The sequence below is a fragment of the Capra hircus genome, chromosome 20, assembly GCF_001704415.2.
Source record: "Capra hircus breed San Clemente chromosome 20, ASM170441v1, whole genome shotgun sequence".
Classification (NCBI taxonomy): Eukaryota; Metazoa; Chordata; class Mammalia; order Artiodactyla; family Bovidae; genus Capra; species Capra hircus.
Window position 1 is genome coordinate 24,613,221 of NC_030827.1, and position 12,375 is coordinate 24,625,595.

The window sequence follows — 12,375 nt, forward strand, 5'->3', positions numbered from 1 at the left end:
AAGTCCTCCGGCATTTAAAGGGGTGACTATAATTATTTATTAAAAAAGAAGAAATCTGGTAAAGTTTCTGAAAATACCTCCACTGCTACAAATTCACTTATCAAAACTAGCCTTTGCCATTGACCAAATAGTATGTTTCATCTCTTCCAACAGCAGAGATACTATATACTACAGACAAAAAACTGCAAGGAATTTTTCCTAAAGACAAACCAAGAAACTCTGTAATTTTAACATTCTTAAGGGACAAAGTGTAACACCACTCTGTATGTGTGTGTGTTAGTCGCTCAGTCACATCCGACTCGTGGCAACCCCATGGACTAGCCTGCTAGGCTCCTCTGTCCATGGAATTCTCCAGTCATGAACACTGGAGTGGGTAGCCATTCACTTCTCCAGGGGATCTTTCCAACCCAGCCATCAAAACTGGGTCTCCCACATTGCAGTTAAGATTTTTTTTACCATCTGAGCCACCAACACCACTATATACACATATATTAAGAAGGTCATCTCTAAAGTGGAGCATACTACATGCATGCCTGATTCTGACTCCACATTCTACCAGAAGATCCATACCTGTAGCATAATGGCCCTGTGCAGTAAAAATATGCCTCCTTCTCTTTACAGGCTGTAAAGAACAGTGAGTATTGAGTTTGCCCTAATGGTGACCTGGGAATGAAGCCAGAGGTGTCATAGCCTGTGGCCAAGAAACATCACCAGAGGATGCAGGGCCCAAGGGGTTGGGGGTGGGGTGGGGTGGAGAGGATGGTTTCTGCAGCAAGTGCCACATGAGGGCAGATCTTCCCCTAGAAGCACAGTCATTAAAAAAAGCACAAAAGCCTGAATATGCATAGGAGGTAGGAAAAATAAAGACTAGTCATGTGTTCTTAAAAATGAGTGATGATAAAGTTCAAATCACTTGAGCACAGCCAGCTCAAGAATCCAGATTCCTGACCCCACATGCATCCATTCTACTGAACCATGATGAAAGACGAGAGAAACACTTGGGACACCAGGCTTGCTGGTCTGAGGATGTGATGATGCTAAGTGGAGGGAAAGGTAGCCTGTTTAGAAGGCAGTGGGGAAGCTGAGCAACTTTGTTGTGGAAATGTTGTTTTAGCCAATGGTGAAATATACAGGGGAAAAGCCCTGCATCTAAATTTCTTCAAAACTACAAAATAGAGTAAACCTACTATTAAATAAAATCCTTAAACACTTTTGGTTCTTTTGCACAACTCCAAGACCTGAGAAATTAAAACTCATCAACAACAAATGTTACAGATATAAATGTATGTATGTTTGTATATTTTCATTTATCTATTCTAAAGAAGACCTTAACCTGAAAAGCAGGAGAGCCCTGGAGCAGACAGAATATCCTGCTTCCCCCGTAACCACACAGTGGAGATGTTGTCCATGTTAACAGGGCTACAGGAAGACCCCTATCCAATCCCCTAAGTAGCCATCACCTTGAAAATGTGGCCCTGTTAACACTTCCCCCACAGCAGACAAGCCTCAAGAAGCAATGCAACCTGCCTGCCTGTGGTCTACACTAAACAGAGAATGCTCCTCTTCCTTAGAGACAGAAAAGAATAATTTCTTATAGTGAACTTATGCTCATTATATTTGTACAAGTGTCGTCGTTTATATATAAAAATTGAAGTTGAATAAACTAGGAAAGCATGAGACAGAAAACTAAAAAGGAAAAAATTACCTAAAAGATGACTGAGAATATGAAACTATGAAATTTACGTTGAAAATGGTTGAGAGAGAGCTTGCTGTTACTGTTTAGTTGCTAAGTCGTGTCCGACTCTCTTTTTGCAACCCTGTGGATTGTAGCCCGCCAGGCTCCTCTGTCCATGAGATTTCCCAGGCAAGAATATTGGAGTGGGTTGCCATTTCCTTCCTCAGGAGATTTTTCTGATCCAGGGAAGGAACCTGTGTATCCTGCTTGGCAGGTAGATTCTTTACCACCGCGCCACCTGGGAAGCCCAAACAAGGCATCAAGAGAGCAGAGTCTCAGGCGATCTGATTTCGTGTGATTCAGGGCCGAGGTGCCGGCTATTGAGCACGGAGGACAGGCACTGACGCCCTGCCCTGCACGGATCCCTGAGCAGCCGTGAGGCAGCGGGGCACCGGGAATATGCTGCGGGTGTCACTTGCTCCAGTCACTGGAGTCCAGTGCAGAGGAACTCAGAAACCTGGCCCTGAGCAGTGCCAAGGTCAATGAACCTGCAGCTCATCCACCTCCAGATGAGATCACCACCTTCTCAGAAACGACATTCTATGACACAGACCTGCAGACGTGCATCCGTAAAAACCAATCTACAGATGAACAAGCCTGATGTTTTCACAACCTGAATCACATCAGAATACATTTTCAAAACTCCTGGACACAGTACAAGCACTAAATCTCCCCAAGGCCTAAAGAGCTTTGGGCGTTTGTCACCTTCAAGCTTTCTGAGCGTACATACTAAAAAGGAGCTGTGAATTGAAGACTCACTTTTCTCCCAGCTATGAATTCATTTTGTAAATAACACAGAGCTCTGAACAGTTGGGTTTCCGAGGCAATAATCTCAGCTCATTTACCAACATTTGTGGAGGGCCTGGCTTCCCCAGTGGCTCAGCAGTCAAGAATCCACCTGCCGTGCCGAAGCTGCAGAAGACATGAGTTAGATCCCTGGGAGGGGAAGATCCCCTGGAGGAGGGCATGGCAACCCACTCCATTCTTGTCTGGAGAATCCTCATGGACAGGGGAGCCTGGCAGGTACAGTCTGTGGGGTTGCAAAGAGTTGGACACGACTGAAGCAACTTAACACACACACAAGGACAGCACAGAGCTGGCAAGGGGGATGCACATGGCGGGGCTCACACCAAGTGTTCAAGTCCCCAGCCTCCGGAACTCTCAAGGAAGACACCATGAGAAAGCACACTGAGGACCAGCACACAGCCATGACGTGAAGTGAAACAGCGCTGCAAAGCACGGAATTCTGCACGGGAACGGACTATGGCTTCTTCCAAGATAATGTAATCGTGTCACAAGGGAAAATGCTTGGAGGACCTGCTCTGTGCCAGGCAGTGCTGAGGACAAAGGGTGCCAGGGTGAGGGCAGGAATAAGCGGAGGTAACAGTAAAAGGGAGCTGCCTAAAACAGTCGTATATGTGAGGCACTTTCTGTGTACCAAGTCTAACCCTGCTGCAACTCTGCTACAGACATTACTGCTGTTTTACAACAAGGAAACTGAGAAAGCCACCCACATTCTTTGAGCCCCGAAGTTAGCAGTAACCCAGTAAGAGGCGGGAGAGATGGGATCTGAATGCAGACTTCAAAGCAAACACCACAAATATTCAGGAAAGAAACTGGAGACTGAAGAGGCAAAAAGGCACAGTGGGCTGGCGAGCAGGGTGCTGGGGACAAGGGCAGGAGCTCCTGCCCTCCCCTTCTCTTTTTTCACCTTCCTTGCTGGTCCCCGGCTTTTATTCTGACATACACATCAGGAGACCTTGTGAATATGTAAAATAAACCATATAGGTGTTGAAAAGTTCCCTCTGGAATCTTAGTAACCTCATTCAATTCATTAATTGTGCCTGTAGAGCCTTTTAAAAAATATGCATAAGATGTCTGACTTTCTTATCTTTGAAGCATACAATTAGGGTGCTACAAAAAAAAAAAATCGAAAAGGCAGCACATATTTCATTATTTTGAAATTTTAAACTCAAACTTACATGGGGGGTGGGGGGTTTTGTCTTCCCTCCACCTGCCCCCCTCAGATTCTCTTGGAAAATTATATAAGCCAAGAACTATCACCAAAAATAGTAACATACAATCCCTGGATGGGCTTTGCCTTTGTTTGCTCTGGTGCAGTTGGATAGCCCAGCCAAAAATTATTTTGCAAAATAGGAAGAACAGAACAAACCACTGAAGAAAAGTACCCAAAGGGCAATTTCACTTGGAATTTTGGTTTAAGGCACTTAATACAATTCAAATCTATTAGCATAACGCATCAGGATTGCAAGGAGCAAGGAAATAGGTGGAATATGTTTATCAGAAAGAGACATGGTTCCTATTTTAGGGACTCGAATTATTTTTTGAGGTGACAAGATTTACATTCCTGAAACCATTAAAGACCTACACAAGATAGAAAATGAAGGTACTGAACAGCATTCCATAAACATACACGCTGGTAGAAGAGGGAGTGCTAGGTGTCATCAAGGAAGATTATGTCTTCACAAAACTGGACCCATGAATTTGGAGCAAATTTTAAAACCACAACGTCTTTTAACTAAAATGTAGTTAAACTGGTTTCCCTCCAGACCCACCTTCTGAAGAAAGATGATTAACAAAAAACAGGCCTGACAGCAATATACTTTTTGAAAAATCGAAAGAGTTCCCAAGTTGACAGCAATCCTGTTCTTTAAGCATCGCTGTTACATTTCAGGATGACAACCCAAAGACCTTGAACCCCAAGCCCCCTCAAAAGTTATCTTAAGTAAGTCAAAACAATATTGACAGTTAAAAAATCGTTTCCTTCAAGAAGAAAACCATTCTGTGTTTAAATATTCACCTCACAAGCCTCTGATTAGTTTTCCCCATACATTTTTAACAAATACTAAGGGTTTAGTGTGTTTTCTTATGAGAAAGATAAAGTCAAATCATTCAATAAGCTAATTATGGAAGTTAATTAGTTTACTGTCTGAGAGTATACAGAAAAAAGGAAAAACCACTGGGGAATTGATGAACAGAACTACTTTCTGGAGTTTCCCCGAAGCTCTCCTCTACCCCACTTCTACCCACTGCCCTTCTAAACTCTGGCTTCTCTCAAGGTCAAAGTGGGAACATACTTTTCCAATAGAAATGATATTACAAACATCCATTAGCTATAAGTAAAATAGTTTCACTATTAGAACTAGGACTTACGTTTTGTCACAGATGGTGTATTCTTGCAGTTTATTTGCCAATTCTCAAACTGGGAATTATCTGTACACACATCTATGCTTCCCATACTTCCAATTCTAAAATATTAAACATCACAAGGCAGAGATAGCCACATTTTCAATCAGGTTTAGCTTCTAAAGAGTGAAGTGTTGGAGAAAAAAAACTATTAGGGGCAGGGTTAAATTCCTACAGACTTGCTACTTCCAGGATAGCTTAAAATATTAACTTGTAGCCTACGAATCAGTTGCAGAGGTACAATGTAACCAGCTGCAGAGTTGTAACAAACATTACAGCATATTTTAAGTATTCTCTCAGCTGTACCAAACCCAAGAGGAGTGTAAATAAAAGCTAGAAACGTGGCCCAGAATCTAAAGACCAACAGGAACACATACTTTTATCATGCCGTCAATACAAAAACAGGCAAAGGTTTTCGAAACCTGTATTTTTTTTTTTTTTAACTTTGTTTTGGGGAAGAGCAGATTAACAATGTTGTGATAATTTCAGGTGAACAGGGAAGGAGTTCAGCCATACATATACATGTATCCATTGTCCCCCAAACTCCCCTCCCCCGAAAGCTGTACTTTGATAGTGGCTAATTTAGGAGGACTCTAACCCCTACCAGCCCTCTTCTGTCACAAACATCACACTGTCACCCTGCTTTTGTAACAGTAAGGAAAATCAAACAATAAGGGGGAGAAATAATAAAATAAAGCCTAAGGTGAAAAGTGGTTGCTTCTGGACTAAACAAAAGACCCATAATACTCATGGGCACAGCAACTGTTTTAAAGTGAAAAAAAATTAAAAATAGGAGGGATCAGAGGGAAACACATTTCAGAGTAGGAATACAAGTATATAACTGCAAAATTATTTCTCGGGCTAAAAGACAAACAAGACAAACATATGGGGTTATATATGGACAAAATAAGATTTTATCAAGAAAAGAAAATAGAGGCAATTATTAAATTCTGACATTAAATAAGAAGAGGCTGAAATTACAGAACAATGAACACTTTCTTCATTAAGGTACCAATAACAAGACAAAATAACAAGAAGGTAATACATGTAAAATGGTGCAGCCTCCCCAAGTTATACAACTAAAAATAAATTCTTAAAGGGTATTTATTAGAAGTACAGGAAAAGGTATCATGAAAGTGGGCAATGTATTTCCATCACACCCATGACTGTGCTCCCCAACAGGCAAAAGCAATCTAGCTCCCACGCAGGACACTGGGCTGAGCTGGACACATTTCAGGTGTTTCTTCCTCAGGGAATCTCTGCGGCGGCCGGGAGGCAGAAAGGAGTACAGAGATGCGCTTCCCAGGTGGCGCTGGTGGTATGCCTCCCGCCTGCCAGTGCAAGAGGCATAAGAGATGCGCGTTTGATCCCTGGGTCCAGGAAGCTCCCCTAGAGAAAGGCGTGACAACCCACTGCAGTATTCTTGCCTGGAAAATTTCATGCACAGAGGAGCCTGGCGGGCTACAGTCCATGGGCCGCAAAGAGTCTTTTCATAATACAGAGTCACCCTGCTAAAAAGGCTTCCAGGCTGAGAAGGGGCATGCAGCTGAGCACTCAATCTAACTATTAAAATAGTTGGACAAAGTATTAAAGGATTTCCACAGGATAGAAAGTTCACTCAGGAACTGATCACCCTAAACCTTTATTCCAAGGGATGGAGCAGGACCATGACAACCTCCTCCTCACCCACCACTCCACCTTGGCAAGGTACCACTGGGGAAGCTGGGAGAACTGAGTCCTTGGTAAGAAGGGCAGAGTTGGGTCTCCGATTTTTTTTTTCAATGAGCTATAAGGTTGTGAAGGTTAGATGAGGTTTTGGTAGTTTTTTTCAGTCTCTCTAGCAAGAGGCTCTGACTTGTCCAAAGTCCCACAGCTAATTCCTGGCAAAGAACTCACCCTTCCTACCTGCCTGCCAGCCCTGCCACTTTCCACTTAACATTCCAGTCAAGGCCTCTGCTCCACTCTGTTGAAAAGGGTCCTTCCCTTTCTACATTTGGAGTCATAAAAGGAAAACTAAACCAGTATTTCAACCTTGCTTTAGGACCCAGACTTTTTTGGCATTCTTAGCTGACTCTGTACATGCAAAATTCCTAACTGTGTTCATTTTGATACTTATTGAAATTACCCAGGCTCAGAGAAAGGCGTTTTGCCCACTTCCCCATCACCAAACCCAGCAGAACGCATGTCCTAACTTCACTCCCACTCGTCTCCTCCCATGTTCTGGTATTTTACCAATGTGAGCATAATTTTAAAGCATGCTCAGGCCAGAAGGAGCATCCTAATTCATAACCCACATGCACTCAATTTTAGAGGAATGATGTTACGCATGCTTGTGGGGAACACAAAATAATGACACATAAAAGAATCCAATCACATGACTAAGTTCATTATTATTATAACCTTAAAGGGCTCAAATTCATAGATTAATTACAATCCAGGAAGTCAGCACCATTTTCAAAAGCATCACATTATTCACACAGCATGCCATTAAATTATGTACATTAGTAAAACTGTTCAGGAAGCATTTCATTGCCATTTTGTTTTTGAAAATGGCAACCCACTCCAGTGTTCTTGCCTGGAGAATCCCAGGGATGGCGGAGCCTGGTGGGCTGCCGTCTATGGGGTCGCACAGAGTCGGACACGACTGAAGTGACTTAGCAGCAGCAGAATGAGAACACTGACGCTCTGGTATCATCTAGTCAACGAGAACTTGTGAAGAATAGCCAACAGTCAGGAACAGTCTTCCACTTCTTTAAATTTTGAGAGCAATCACTTAGGGAAATGTGTTTGGAAAATATACCCAGTTTTCTTTTTAAAAATATAATGTTTATTTTTTCCCTTGCAATTTAAAAAGTAATACACATACATGCAGAAAATGCGGTAGGATTTCAGGCTTGGCCAGAGACTGCCTTGCTCTGGAAGGGATGTCTGAGCCCTAGAGAGCGAACAGTGATGCCAGGGCAGGAGAGAACAGGACGACAGTTAGGGACAGTCAACCAGCCGGCTCTCTGTTGCCCTCAAGCAACGACAGCTGCTCAACCTTGTTTTCAGAGATTTGATCGTTCCGTGTTACATTTGTCAGTTTTGATCGGTTCCGTGAGCTGAACTATAAAGCACATTAGCAAATACAGTTACACTACACTAAACTCTGCTGTATCATCTCCTTCTGATTTGCAGAAAGAAAGCACTGCCCTGGCAACTTCTGACCCAGCAAAACCAGAAAGAGGCCAAAAAAAAAAAAAAAAAAAAAAAACCCACTCACATACTGCAGTGCCTCAGACATTTTAACCAGGGAGGCTCTCAACTCAGTTGAAGTTATCTGGCCTCCCTTCAGTTTCTCCGGGTAAGGCCCTCTCCTCCACCTTCACCTTCTCAGGCCCCCACCCTACCCCCTAGGCTTGCTGGCTGCTTCAGAAGCTCCCAACCCACTAGCTTCTGCACCTGAACTTTGCCTTCCTTTCCTTAACCAAATCTCTTATTCTCGTATGCTTTGTCCCTCCTCGGACCAATTATACAAAAGGTTCAGTCACTAAGCAACAGGGATCCAAAGGCTACATTTTCTTCCTTTAAAAAAAAAGAATTAGAAGAAAAAAGTAAGCACTTCATTTAATTTTGAAATCATGAATGTGCCAAGAACATTAACAAGATTTTGTCTTCCTGGGACCCTGCCCCAGAAAACCCAGGCAGTGAGGCACAGAACAGGAGACAGGCTGAAGGGCACAGGGACAGCTGTACAGAAGCTGGGTGAACTAGACCTGTTTTTCTTCATTCCCTGGTACTTGTAAAATGTTGAAAGAAAATGCTAATTTGGCCAACGTGGCCTATTTTGCTCTCATCCTCTCATCACTGGTACCCACCCCCCTGGGTCCCTGCTAACTCCCCAGTAACTCTTTCCCCCTCCACTTTCCTCCTTCCTTTTGGTTTCTATCCACCCACTTGTTGACTCCTCCTTCCCCTCTTTCTGCTCCAATATTTACTTTTTGATTTTTTTTTATTAGTAAAATAGCTCCAAAAACAAAGACTGACATCTACATAAAAGGAGCAGGATAGGATGGCCATGCATCCAGGCAAAACAGTCCCATGTGAGCACCTGCTCTATGCAAAGCTGTGGTCTATACCCCGCATGTCTAGTTTTTTTTAAATCTTTAACCTGGAAAGAAAAGCAAGGATGACTCATTTTCAGAGGTGGACAAGAGGCTTAGGCAAGGTAAATAACTTTACAAGGTGTCAGCTACGTGTGAATCTGGGTCTGCTTCCTAACCCACGCAGTTCCCTGTACCTGCCCAACTGGGGCTGCCTCCTGCCTGAGATCTCAAAGCCCCACGGACCAGGCTCAGAACACAGGGCACCACACCACACCACACCACACCACACCAAGCCTCCAGACGCCTCATGTTGGGGTAAGCAACTCATGAACCACCTCCATGGAGAAAGAAAGGGCAACCCACTCCAGTATTCTTGCCTAGGAAATCCCATTGACAGAGGAGCCTGGAGGGCTACAGTCTATGGGGTCGCAAAGAGTAGGACACGACTGAGCAACCCAGCAGGCATGCATGAACCGCCTCCAGGCCCTCACAATTCTATTTATTCCTGCATCAAGTCTGACTAAGTGGGCTCCAGATTTGGACCACATAAATAAACTTGAGAGGGTGCAATTGTACCACTGAACTCATCAGTGAGAGCAACTTTTTGAAGGGACAAAATGTCCCTAGAGCCAAGAACTATCAAAATTCAAAGATACAAGTAATTTAAAATTCACTTTCAATTCACAATGAGAACTTTTGAGTCATTCAAAAAGAAGAGAGAGGGGCAGGACCAGAATAATAAATTACAAAAAAAAATAAAATAATAACAATAACAACAAAGACCTGATTGCTTGATGATGAAAAAATCACTTAAAGAACTCAGGCCTCTACGTTTTGGTCCTGAAGAAACAATAAGAAGCTGTTTGTTCTGGTAAAAGTCTTATTATTTCCTAATTAAGCAGCCCTTTTAGCTCCATTCAGCAATCACCAGAAGTGTACAGGCAGGATGACATTTGGTAAGAATGAAAACATTCACTGGAGTACACCAGATCTTAAAACATTGGATTACTTCTACTCATTATGTACATATATCCATACAGCTCACCTTGTTTCAGAAATGAAGACAGAAATCACGTGATTATATCTCTTATGGCTCATTTGTAACATAGGTTGTTCTGTTCACAGCTAAGAAATGTTATATATAATAAAGGTCCTTGTGTTTCAGCTTATATTAAGTATTAAATACATGATAAAGATACTAGGATGACAGATTCAAGAGAATACTGTAAAAATAGTGTTTTTATTTCAGAAGACTCTGGATACAATCGTGAAAATGTTGATGTGTCTACGGCCAAGCAAATCGAGATAAAGACCAAAATCTGAGGATAATAAAAACATGTATCATTTTCTTTCTTAAAGGTTTTCTACCCACAGAATCATAATAAAATAAGGTAGAAGGAATATTCTTAATAATCATGAACATACAATAAAACTTGAATAAAACAACAAATGCTATAAAACAGAATCCATAGTGTGGTTAAAATTCAGAGAATACACTTGATGCCTGAGGTGCACAGTGGATAATTCCTAATTCCTAATCCTTTTGTTTCCTGATATACACGCATGGATATTGGTCTGTACAAATAAAGCGGCAAGGCAATGACACCCCACTCCAGTACTCTTGCCTGGAAAATCCCATGGACGGAGGAGCCTGGTGGGCTGCAATCCATGGGGTCGCTAAGAATCGGACACGACTGAGCGACTTCACTTTTACTTTTCACTTTCATGCACTGGAGAAGGAAATGGCAACCCACTCCAGTGTTCTTGCCTGGAGAATCCCAGGGATGGGGGAGCCTGGTGGCTGCCGTCTATGGGATCGCACAGAGTCAGGCACAACTGAAGCGACTTAGCAGCAGCAGCAGCAGCAGCAGCAGCAGCAGCAGCAGCAGCAGCAGGGATATTTGCAAGCTGCAAGTACTTTGGATTTAAATGACCTTTGATATACAACAAAACATACCTATAGCTAAGACTAAAATGGACTTTGGAAACTACCTTTAACCAAAGGTAACATCTTAAGTTTCTTTATTTCTAGGATGATAAAGGGAGGCCCAAGCTAAGAGGTGGCACAGTAGTAAAGAATTCGCCTGCCAATGCAGGAGATGCAGGTGCAATCCCTGGATTGGGAAGCTCCTTAGAGAAGGAAATGGCAACCCACTCCAGTATTCTTGCCTGGAGAATCCCATGGACAGAGAAGCCTGGTGGGCTATCGCCCCTGGAGTCGCAAAAGAGTCAGACACGAGTGAGCACACATACACACAGACTAACATAAACCTAATAGAAGCAGCTAAGCCGACAGGCCCCACTCCATGGGGGAAGAACAGAGTGAGGTGGCACCGGCCCTGTAGAAAAGAAACAGACACGTGAGGCACACATCCAAAGCCAGACCCATGATTCCCAGGACTGCTTCTCAGAGGGCTGCAGTTACTACCACAGTTAGAACAATATTTTCAAAGGATCTTTTTCTTTCTTTCAAGTATTCTTCCCAAATAATATCTAGTTTTTAACTTTAGAAATGTAATTGTAAACCCCAGCATTACCAGCAGCTACCTAAGCTCTGGTGGGTACTAAGTGGTGAGCAGCCCAGCATTAATGCCTTCCCTCAGTGGTGTTTGCTGTGGCCATTATGACCGGCCCTTCACATCATTTTACAATCACTACACTTTGGGGATGATTCCTAAATCAACAGTTCTAAACTTAAGAACACTCTTGGCCCTGGGGTGTCCCTGCTTTCTGCCAATGGCGGGGACCAGGTTTCCACTGGCTACGAGTCTCTACTCTGGCCACATCTAGACTTCCTGAACCAATCATAAATAAACATCTGAAGTCACAACAACCTACAAATAGAAATACAGTATTTTAAAACAGACATAAAATATAACTCAAAAAACATGAAAACTTATAGATTACCCATGCTGACATTTACTAGCATTTATAGAGATTTCTCACTGCAGGCAATAGGTGGGCTTTTGTGAAAATCACAAACGTCAATATAACGAAATATAATAAAAAGTCCAGAAAATGAGATTTTCTAAGGATCCCTTCAGCCCCATTCCTTCTATTTCCCTCTAATCTTTCTTTTCTTAAACCTACCTATTTCTATTCTTGGCATCACTACTTTCTGTCACTCAAACTTAAAACTTCAAAGGTAACTCTAGACTCAAGCTTCCCTGGTGGCTCAGTGGTAAAGCATCTGTCTGCAATGCAGGAGATGCAAGAGACGTGGGTTGGATCCCTGGGTCGGAAAGATCCCCCAGAGGAGGAAACGGCAACCCACTCCAGTATTCTTGCCTGGGAAATCCCATGGACAGGATAGCCTGGCAGGCTAGAGTCCACGGGGTCACAAAAGAG

General features: G+C 42.9%; 1 protein-coding gene across 1 annotated transcript in view; it reads right to left on the reverse strand.

Annotated features, from left to right (window-relative positions):
• Nucleotides 1-12,375, reverse strand: part of SNX18 (sorting nexin 18) — a 30,375-nt gene that overhangs the window by 3,837 nt on the left and 14,163 nt on the right. The window lies entirely within an intron of this gene.